General features: G+C 39.5%; 1 protein-coding gene across 2 annotated transcripts in view; it reads left to right on the top strand.

Moving 5' to 3' along the window:
* ROBO2 (roundabout guidance receptor 2) overlaps window positions 1-11,276 on the top strand; it is a 581,029-nt gene that overhangs the window by 1,143 nt on the left and 568,610 nt on the right. The gene's annotated exons all lie outside the window — the stretch shown is intronic.

Raw genomic sequence — 11,276 nt, 5'->3', positions numbered from 1 at the left:
GGAGCCAGTGCCAGGGCCAGGGCTGGAGTTGGAGCTGTTGTCCTCCTCCCCATAGCTTCTGCTACCCCCTCACTCGGCCTCTATCCTGGTCCCAGGGCTGAGGCTGGAGTCACAACAACCACTGTTACTTGGCTGGGTGGAGAATGCTCCATGCCCCAGGACTGGAGCTCCATGTGTTCCTTGCTCCAGGCTGGAGTGTGACCAGAGCCAGAGCTGAGAGTAAGTGGTGGTAGAGGGAACCTAGTTGGGGATGCAGACACTGTAGGAGGGAGACAGGTGGCTGCAGGGGGCAGGTGCCAATTGGCTCAGTCACTTTGGGGGGCAGGGAAGGTGCTGAGGGGGAAAGGTGCCAGGGACAAGGAGGATAGGCAGCAGGGGACAAAGAGTGGGGTTTAGATGATTTGACTTCTACTGCCTGTCACCTGCTGTGGGTTGCCTGGGTTGCCTCCCTGCTCCTGATTTCCCCACTGCAGCAGTAGGGAGACAAATTTTAAGATGACCCACCAATAATTAGATACTATACATGGAATATTGTAACAATTTAAATGGTGTTTAGAATCTAATAATTGTGGGTCATCTTAAATTCAAAATTATCTTGGATTCATGTTAATACAGTGATTGTGTGGGTTGGTAAAGGAGATGGAGAAAAGGAAAAGTCATTTTAGTATATAAATATTCTTTAAAATCAGGAATCATAAATCTTTTCTTGGACTTCAGTTTTCACTACAGGCTCTGATCCAGCCTCTATTTTTATGTAAACATATGTTTAATTGTAGGTAGATGCTTAATCTCTAGTAGATTCAATAGTTACCTAAAATGAAGTGGACCTGAGCATGTGCTGAATGTGGCACAACAATTTTGCTTGCTACTTTTAAATCTTTACATGATTAATCTTCCAATTTTCAACAGACACCATTATATGAGAATATATGAGAATATTTACTGTGTATACCTGGCCCTGTGGCTATCATCAATTATAGCCTTTGTATGTAAGCTAATGAGAGAAGGAGAGCTTTTATCTGAAAATGATCTGAAGGGTATCAGGAGGACTGCTTAAGTTTGTTCTACTTACATGTTGCACAAAGGATATTCCTTTGAAACAGTTATCAGAAGATATTGGATTAACTAGTATAGAAGGGTCAGCCAGTTGATTATTTGTACCTCTGGCTTCAACTCTGTTTCAAATCGTAAGTGAAAACTGGCTTATAGCTCTCATTCAAGTCTACCTTGGGCATTACTCCAAACCATGAAGGCATCAGTTCAGGACTGGTAAGTATTCTGGGCTGGTGGAAAGACTTGGCTAGCATAAAAGAGCTTGCAAGCTATGAGAGGAAAACTTAACCATACAATTCAAGTTAAACTTGTTGAATTATTCCTTTTACAAGCACTGATGTTTTGTAAAGGTGTTTGACAAGAATACCACAGGTATGAGCACTTTTAAAATTTTGGGTTTCTTAACTTGCAGACCTACTTGCAACATTAAGGTGAAAATGTGTATTGTTTAAACATGGAGAAAAAACCTGTTGCAATTGCACCTTGAGTTGTCACACCAACACAACTGGGGGCTTTAGGCAAAAGTGATCTTATATTGCATCAGTTCTTACTGATATCTACTTCAATGACTGCTATGAGACTCCAGTTACATTATGCCTAGTCTCCTGAGATGCGATTTTAACCACTGCAGCTGGTGGCAGGTCATGCGTGAACTAAACAGCAGATAACAGAAGACTGCAAAAATAATAAAATGAGGTTTCATTGTAGAAGGTATTTTAGGGAAGGATTGCAAGACTTGAAATTTGAGATCTGAAACCAAAGCCAAAGTTTTCGTAATGGCATCATGCACCTGACACCAGATAATAGCTTTGAAGTGTAATTGTCTGAATTCTTCAATTAAGCTCTTTTGGGATTAAAGCAAGCATTCCTGGGCCATTTATTTTACATAGTGCTTTGCCTTTGCTAGAACTGCAGCATGTTTATCATTGTGAGAGGGTCTTCAGTGAAGTTGATAAAAAAGTTTTAATAAAATATTCATTATCATTAAAGCACAGGATAGTTGTATCCACTCTCATGGCTGTATGAAAAAGTGCAGACTGAGGATGAACACCTTTGTGAAGAGCAGCATCTAATTGCTAAGACACAGCTTTTAATAGAGACTGACAGCAGAACTATTCAACTCTTCCCAGTTTGGTTTTGAGAGACCATGTATTTCTCATTCAAGTGCCTGCTTTTTATACGCTGACATATACAATTATTTTCCAAACATTTGTAGAGAATTGCAATATTAAGGCTTTTAATAGGAATCTCATGAAAAAGTTTTAGGAGCTTCCCAAACAGTCCATCAACCCTAGAGAAATGAACTATTGCTGACAGCTGTTGTCAGCTATAGATTCCCCACTCACCTGTCCTCAGCTGCTGTTGAAATGAGTTTAGTTCTTCGTGTAGATGGGACAGCACAGCGTTGTTAAGAAAAGCATGATAGGCCACATTCAACCAAGTTTCATGCATAGTACCTGCAATTGTGTTGAAAACTACTCTGTGCGAAAAGCTAAATCATTTTCAGCAGCAGATGAAGAGGAGGTTATAGAGACTCTCTGCTGACAGTTGCTGATTTGTCTCCTTTTTTAAGTGTCAGCGGACTCAAACTGGCAAAGAGGAAACTGCTGTTTTTCACAGTTTTCAAAACCTGAATCTTCTCTGTTTTTGTAAATAATAATATGGTAATAATAATAAAACCCTACTATTAAATAGTGCTTAATGTAAAGATGAACAACTTCTTTGCTTTACTACTTTAGATAAAGACACTATTTAATAGATGTATGTTTTGTTAGTCTCCTGGATTACTGCCCAGAGAGATGTGCATACTTCTGATTTTAGGCTAATATAATTGCATTTCATTCCTATATATTTTTCCTATGCCTGCTGCACAAGCACTCTAATTATAAATCCCTGATTACTTTTACTTACAGTTTTCCAGTTTTTTGGAAAAAATGAAAAGGGAAAAAACAAATTCATAAGATTGCAAAAATTTGCAAACCCAAACAGCACACTATTACCAAACCATTCATTTTTCAGCCTGATCTCCCAAGATACACATCTCTCTAAACTGTGATTAATTCCATGGGCACTCAGCACCTTACATGATAAGAACCTATGTAATTAAGGCAACAATCTGAGTAAAGCACTTAAACATATGCTTAAATCTGTCCTTACTCAGGTCAGTTTGTAAGCACATCCCAGAGGGACACAAATGTGTTTTTGAAGTGCTTTGCTAAATAGGAATACTTCTTTGATTTGAGTCCCTAAGAAAGACACTTGAAATCAAAAGAACTGCTAGAATTCATGCCTTAAAAAAAGATTATCCCTATTTAGGAAATCATTTAAACATACGCTTACAGTTGATCATGCATTGATGGATTGTTTTGCTTTTCCTTTTACCAGTAAATAAATAAATAACCCAACTACGTAGTATTCTTGTTCCTAAAGATTTTATTATCTTGAAGGCTTTTGATGTGAAGCATTTAAGTCATGCTTTTTTTTCAATTTGAGGTTCCATTGTGGTTGAGAAATGTCAATCACATATCAGATGTATTCAAATAACAATATGCCTGAAAATCTTTAGGAGCGTCCTATTAATGGAAAAAAAATTCCGACTCTGTGATTTATACATATGTATGTATGGAGAATTTTGCTGGGTTTTTTTATGGTTTTACCATAAAACAACTGAAACATATTTGCTATGTTAAAAAAGTGTAAGATGTGTTTATCTTCAGTTCCAGTATTTAAAATACTGCAAATAGGGTTTTTTTAATACATTTTACTGTTATTATTATTAGATGCATCAAAAAGAGTAATACTTAAGACTTGCATCGAGGGTCTTTTAAATAATTTGACTCCAAGGTAGGTTGTAAGTAATGTGTACTTTATGGAATGTGTTTAGTGCTGTTCAAAAATATTTTGAAAATAAAAGCACAGTCATTCACAATGCAGAAGTGGCTGTGACTGAACCTCTGGTGTTTTCCAGTGGGAATATCAGGAGACAGATTTGCAATAGCTACTGTAGATAGGATTTCAGTTTCATGCATTGGGCGCCACATGTAAAGAACAGAAAGAGCATGAGGGGTTCTTGCACCAATTCTGCCTGCTTGTGATCTAGATTGAATCAGTGGCAGCCCCCGGAGATAGCAGCTATAGCCCCAGGTGTTAAATATGTGACAGCAGCTTGATCTATCGACCACTGTAAGAGGGGGCTTTGGCCTAAATGAAAATTCATGAAAAATTGATGAAGTCCCCAGATTATTTTTTTTTTCTTTTTCCTTTTTCAGTGCTGTGCCAGTGCAGCATGGAGAGATTAACTGAGGTGTTGAATGCTTTAGTGGCAAGTAGGTTGTGGTTCAAAGGTCAAGGGTCATGGAAAAAACTGTCATTTCTTCCTCCTCCTTTCTTCTGAAACAAAACGCAAGGTCTTCTCAGATTAGCTGGCTTTGATTATCAAAATAAAAAGCAGAAATGTTCAAAAGTAGGGGGTATTCTTTTGCAGGTGGCAGGAAGGAGAATGGCTGGGGGTACATGGTGGTGCTGATACAGAAGTGTGAACAGACTCTGATTCATGGTTCCATTGGAGAACTAGAAATAAATTGAATTCCATGACTGCAGTATAAATTTTAGCCTCCATTTTTCAGTGCTGTGCTTGAACTGAGGTCATTTGGAGAAAGAAAAGGTCTTGCATTATTTATAGGTCACAGATTGCTGGAATAGCACGCTTTGGAACATTTTCCAAACATAATGATCCTGTTTGCGTTAAATCCAAAACTAAATTGATGTTTTATCTGTAACAATAAGAGAGGTTACAGCAGTAGATTTGAGTGTTTAGCAAAAAGTCACAGGTGTACTCCAAAGTGAATGTAAGCTGCATCTTTAACAAAAGAAATCCTGTGTTATAAAATATCTGGTTTATTTACAAAATATGAAGACAAAAAAATGTGAGGAATATAATGTTGAAAAAACCCCTTATAAATCCTAAGGATATTCTGTGTATCTTTTGCAAAAGGAAACAGTGTATCTATAATGATCAATCAATTCAGTACATGTAGTTGGAATCCGAAGTATATGCAAAATAACATGACATCAGAAACTGTGAAATAGTGTATGATGAAGCAAGATGGAGTCCTCATTCTAGTCCCTATTGGGCAAATACTTGCAAATATAAACAAGTTCATAGTTGCAACTGTCAGTTTCAGCCGAGAAACTAATAGCTGGATGATCAAATATCTGATTTACTTTCAAATACATTCATCGTCTTGCACCTATTTCATTCACTACCCTTATGCCAAGTGAGTCTAAAACCCTACCTCTCTTATCTCATAGCTCTTTGTGTTTGTCTGAGGCAGGTATAAATGACTTCAGAATGCAGTGGAGAGTGTTCTGCTCAGAACAGGGCAAATGCATAGTGGTACTTACCAAAGAGAATAGTCCTGTGCTAAAAAATGTGATCGATCACATTCCACCAAGTCTGAATGATGTTGAAAACTATCTGTCTGTGTCAAAAGCTAAATCTTCTTCAGCACCTGATGAACAGGAATCCTGGTTTTCTTTACTTAAAAATCATAAATTCTCCGATAAAATATCTGTTTTTCACTGATTAACACCCCCCCCAATCTGCAATTAAAATCAAACACTGCTATATATATCTAAAAGGGTCAAGTGAACACAATGTTTTATTGATATATTTACAATTTTAAAGTAATTTGGAAGCCTAACAGTGCCTCAAACACTGTTATAAAATAAATTTTGAATACCTATAAGTTCTGCTATTTGATTTTGGGTTTTTTATTGTAGAAAATCAGAGCTCCCCCTGCTCCCTGCACTCACCAGGTCCAGGCCCATTGCTCCCAAGCCACAACCATCCATCCCTGCTGGTGCCCCTCACTCCCCCACTCTGCCAGAGGGAGCCCCCAGCTGCCAGATGTATGGGCCAGGGACCCAGGTCCACAACCCTGTGCCCCACACAGCAGTGTATGAGCCCTGGCTGCCACCCACGGAAGGTGGCGGCTGCTGCGGCAGAGCAGAGCGTGGAGCCTGGCTTCCCTACCCCATGGGCAGCATGGCTGGAATGAAGCCCGTGGGGGCTGGTGTGGACTACCCACTGTGGGCTCAGGCTTGGGCTCCTCACCCTGTTCCCTTCCCCTCTGGGACCTACATGGCCCAGTGGGACGGACCTGGTACAGCAGGGAAGAGTGGGGCTGGGCGGGGAAACTCATTACTGCAGCTGGGAGCTCCTTGCTGACATGGCAAGGCACCTCTTGCCCACCTGGCAGTAGTGAGGGGCACAATTCTGCGCTTCCACCCCCGTTGCTGCTGGACAGGCAGGGGGTACTTCGCCAGGGTGGTGCAGGGCTTGTAGCAACAAGGAACTTCCCTGCCTGGCCTTACTCTGCCCTGCTACTCTGGGTCCCACCAACTGGGTCGTGGAGGCCCTGGGTGAAAGGCAGCAGGGCAGGTAGCCCACCCATGCCCTGCACATACATCTGGGGGGCATGTGCCTCCTCTTTCCACCCTCCCCCAACCGGGAATGTACGCAGGACCTGGGAGCCAGCTCTGACCTAAGCCTCCCTTGCTGCAACTTTAGGCCATTGCTCTTTGTTCTGTCATCTGTCACCACTGGGTGGGTCTACACAAGATGCTAACTGTGCACTAGCCTAATAAGTGTGCAGTAGTGTGCTGGGCAAAAACCATGCTAATATGCTACTGCACAGTAATATTAGGCTACTGCACAGTAAGTGTCACTAAAATCCTGTGCACCCGGTGCTATTGCACAGTAGCTCGAGTTACTGTGCATTGATTTAGTACTCAGCTAACCAAGTACTAAACTTAATGCACAGTAACTATGGCTCATTAATTCACTTGTAGACATGCTGACTGAAAACAGTATGATTTGAATTGGTGAGCCAGCCCTAGCTTTTCCACTTTCTGGATACAAATTGCAAATTCAGGTTCTATACTGTTAGTGACTGCTGATCTGCTTCTTCTTTCCTACTGTTATGCCACTGGTAGTCACCCCTTGGTAGGCCTGAGGCACTCTTTAGACTCAAGGCACCTCTCAGAAAATTCCACCTCTAGTTTGTACTTGTTTTTTGGATATGGAAAAATAATACAACAATTTTTCTGTTGCAAAGAACTCAAAAAGACCACAACAGGTCACAATGTTTTATCGTTATACATTCCTTTTGGAAATCTCTGGGTTTATTTGTGAATCATGCATACCTAACAACACTAACATTGCTTCCCACCCTTGAAAGGATCTCAAGGTATTCCAGGATGCTGCTCTACCCTGGTTGAAAATCGCTGCCCTAAAGTGTCTGATTTCTCTGCTTTCCATCATTATCTCTGTTTTTATCCTGAAAGTCTTCTGCCTCTGCTCACCTCCTATAACAAGTTCTTTGATCTTCTCCTCAGTTCTCCATAACTTGAATAGATCATCGGTTTCTCACACCTAAAAAATGCTGAAGGCAAAGCAAAGCTCTCTAGGATCACTCATTTCCTTTCTGAAATTCATGTGTTCAGTGCCCTCCTCCCACCCCCCTTGTTCCTTTGCACAAAGAGAAAGGTATTGACATTACATTTTGGAAGCTGTTTGCAGAGCTCTCCATCTGATTCTGCTTTTAATAATCTCTTGCACATCACTTCATTTGATTTTGAAGCTTCCCTCTTTCCCTTGCCTTTGATTTTATCAAGCCTTACTGTTTATATAATTCTGAACATTCTACCTGATAAAAGGTTGAAAGCTTAGTGACTGTGGATGACTCATGTATTGCTTTCTTTAGAGAGGGGAAAAAAATCTCCTGGCGTATGTGGGCTGATCGTATATTACTGTGTGTGTTTCATGTACTTATTCTGTGCTTGACATTTTTCTAATTTTAGTTAGTCCAGGAAATAACACAGCTGATCAAGATAACAGGCAGCATCAAATTATTTAACAAATTTGCATTTCCACACCTCTGCTCCCTTTTGCTGAAAACCTATGAGCAGTATTTGAATATTAATTGAAATACTGGCTATTGTTGGCATATGCCTCAGACATGTTGTACTACTTTGTGATGTCAAGTCAGATAAAAAAATTCATTTGAAGCAACACTCCAGACCATTCATTTGCAAACACTACATGATCTAAATACTAACAAAGTGCATTGCACTGCTAATTAACAGAAATCTTTAGGGCAAAGTTGGTGGATGTTATACATTAATAGGTTCACATTCAGATTATCACAGTATTTGTTCATGAAAACTAGAATCTTATCATTCTCTCTCTCCCCCTTTTTAATGAAAGCACTTTTTCTTTATTCAAGAACTTCTGTATTATGTTTTTTCTGCTCTCAAGGGATTAAAATTTCATCATGCTTTTTTATGATGAGAGCTGTTTCAAGATCCTTCCACAGATGTTTTAGATTGAATAATTTCATGTCTGATGGCTCTTCAGGAGGGAATGAGGTGATGTTTTCCGTCCAGCTCCTAGTAGACTATCTGGTTCAGATTTTGCAGGGGGCACATGTGTGGTCTTGAATGGATGCTTCTGGTGTTCTTTTCTGTTTGAAGGAAGTGGTAAGCACATGGCATGAATTTACTGCTTGGTGAAAGTCTATTCATTCTTTTATGTTCAGGCTTATGTGCAAGTTTGTCACTGTTACTTCAGACATCACAGATATCTGCCATCTGTTGTACCAACACAGGATTGGAAGGGAATTCCTGCATAACTCCTGAGTCTGATCCTCTGCTCTTGCAAGCAGCTGCATCATGGTCTGCCATTCACAAATTTGTCCAGCTATAGTTTAAGTCTAGTCTTTTTTCAAACTAGTCTGGTACAGAATTTTATTTTTCTGAAGAATAGAAAAAAATTATTTTAATTCCCAGCCTGAATTTATACATGGCCAGCTTTTATATACATATATTTTTGTGATAACATTGTTCTTAAGTTTAAATTATTATTTGCCTTCCCTGCTCTTTACCCCCTAACATATAGATAGATTCAGTCAACTCCTTTCAGTTCTTTGTTTTGTTGTTTCTAGTCTCCTTTCATAAAAAAACCCCACCTCCCTGTTTGCCTTGTTCTGAAGCACTTTTCAGTTCCTGTTCTAATCTGAATTTTTCCCTCTTTCCCCAACTTGAACGTAGTGTTCCCTTCATTGGCACTGAGGTCAAGTCTTGGTGGTCCTCTCCATAAACCCCAAGAGTCCAGGGCCCACCTATATAGCTACATCTGTAGCTATAACCACAAAGGAAATGGTCCTTTCTTGGGAAAATGCAGCTTGCAAAATTTAAGATGAAATATATGAGAAACAAAACCAAACTGCCCTTGGGGTTTAGTTGTAAAATGATTTTTGAGGGAAGTTAACATTGTTACCTTCCGACTACTTTTAGATCATGCCGTAACAGCTGCTTTTTTGATAGCATCAGCTGTGTGTATACCATTTCCCCTACACACAAGCAGACTTAACACAGCTTAACAAGGGAGAGGAGCAGAAGACTGTGACTACTGCTAGGCCTCCTCATGCAATCCAAATTATTTGGTACACACTTAAATAGCGTAGAGATTTTTAAAAAATGGTGAAAAGTTAATCAATACCTTGGAGCTCCTTGGACTAGTGTAGATTAAGGTTTGCCAGTGTTGGTATCCAGTGGCACATGGGGAAACAATGTGGCACACGGGGGAACATCATATCTACCTTTTTACTTCCTAGACTCAATTCCAGGTGTCCATTCACGATGGGGTTGACTAGGGGTTGTCTTCTGTACAAGCCCAGAGTAAGGCTCAACTCATGCCTTAAATGCGCTGCTGTCATGCACTGCAGAAATAGGCATTGTTTAAACACTTGGGTACTATTCTTATTTTATATTTTGGCAGAGAATTTAGTGAGCTTTTAAGGGACAGTCTCTAGCAGGGAAACTTTGAGCCTTACCCCAAACTCACAATGAAGGCTGCACCTAGTTGACCCAGCTTCAATGACTACATGGCCATTTGACCTGGGGAGGCAAAGGCAGCCAGATGATGTTAACCACATTACTTTTCTTCTGTGCTGTTATGTACAAACATAAGCATGTGTTCATTATACTAACTAAATATGCTGCTAGACTGGTAAAGGATCTGACCCACACCTTTAGGTAAAGGAAGATTCATTATGAAAAGATTAAATTAAAATGTAGGAGTCCTTGTGCTTTGTTCATTAGTACCATACATTGCATTACATTTCTTATCCTTTCATTTTATAATAAAGAAATGAAATAGAAAAAAAAGAAATGATATCTTTGAGGCAGCCTTTATATTGCTCACAACAATGAATAGGAACACATATCAGATCTAAAAACCATTATTAATGCTAGTATTTATTGAATACACATATTTATTTAGCTGATGGCTCAAACTGACAAATTTTGGATGAACACCAATGGTTTCCATACTCATCCAAACTTGTTAGTTTTAAAAAACTGGTCTCCAGTCTCATTAGGAAAGCTTTTGAACAACTGCCCTTATTTTAGTTCCAGCTGGAAGTGGCAGGTGCTGACACATTAAAATGAGGGGTTGGGAAGAAACCAACAACACAAAACCAAACCCCCCAACTCGCAAAAAACCCAAATCAGAAAAAAAAAAAAAGGATTTGAACACAAAGATTTTCAGATCTCTGAGTCAATTTGGCATTCACCTTGTGTGAAAATTCAGAACTGTTCTTACTTCAGTGACACTAGCTTCCCTATCTTATTTCCAATTTAGTTTTCTGCTGTTTTCTTAAAGATTTTGCTACCCCATTTCAAATGAAAAAAAATCTGGTAGTTTTTAAAGATTCTGGTATTAGGACCTGTAAATATAAAGGCAACGTGGGACTATATTCAACTTGGCATTCCTGTTCTTAATAACTTAGCAAACTAGTATCTCTTCTATTCAGAAGTGCATAGTATTTACTGAGGTCCCCAGGACAATAGGATTGGCAACACTCCATGTAACAAAAACAACATTTTTACTTCCCATCTTTATCTTTTTCTACTTTCTCTCTATCTTTAAAGGCTATCAGAACTTAGTTTCTGGAGTCACATATACTGACAGTCTTAAGCAATTAAGAGATTTACTCCAGATCAGAAAAGCGCTGAGGAGATCCACAGCTCATCCAATACTTATTCAAACTCTCTGTTTCGATTTGCATAACTGGATTTGAGTTATTGTAGGAAAATCTTTCTTAGTAGGTTTCTTTTGCCCACAGCCCTTTCACACACAAGGAAAGCCTCTGAGGGCA

This window comes from Crocodylus porosus, unplaced genomic scaffold, assembly GCF_001723895.1.
Source record: "Crocodylus porosus isolate Cpor-Errol unplaced genomic scaffold, CroPor_comp1, whole genome shotgun sequence".
Lineage (NCBI taxonomy): Eukaryota > Metazoa > Chordata > Crocodylia > Crocodylidae > Crocodylus > Crocodylus porosus.
The sequence above is the reverse complement of the archived record's forward strand: the minus strand, read 5'-3'. Positions and strand labels throughout refer to the sequence as shown.